Source organism: Tarenaya hassleriana, unplaced genomic scaffold (genome assembly GCF_000463585.1).
Source record: "Tarenaya hassleriana unplaced genomic scaffold, ASM46358v1 Cleome20, whole genome shotgun sequence".
Lineage (NCBI taxonomy): Eukaryota > Viridiplantae > Streptophyta > Magnoliopsida > Brassicales > Cleomaceae > Tarenaya > Tarenaya hassleriana.
The window spans coordinates 1,584,225-1,584,591 of record NW_010965373.1 but is presented as its reverse complement, the minus strand read 5'-3'; positions in this window follow the sequence as shown (position 1 = coordinate 1,584,591).

The window sequence follows — 367 nt, the reverse complement described above, 5'->3', positions numbered from 1 at the left end:
TTCTAGGGTTTTTTTTTTGTTTGTTTTTCTTGGATTGAACAAGGATGTTTGTGGACGATGTTTAAGGATTTGGTCTCAATTTATAGTGTTAGTGTATGGACCGTCTTCCGTTACGTTTTTTTTTTTTTTTTTACATATTTGGCGTTTCAAGCTATTATGTCAAAATCTCAATTACATAGAGAAGTTTTTTTCCATAGAAATTGGTCAAACACTAAAGAACCTACCCTTTGTTGAATTGTTGGGTTCATAATTCAAATACATATTTTTTTTATGGTATTAAGGTCATTGGTTTACAAATAGGAAAAAACTTTCTTATGGAATAGAGAAATTAAAAACAATCAATTCGAAACGCCATATATATATATAT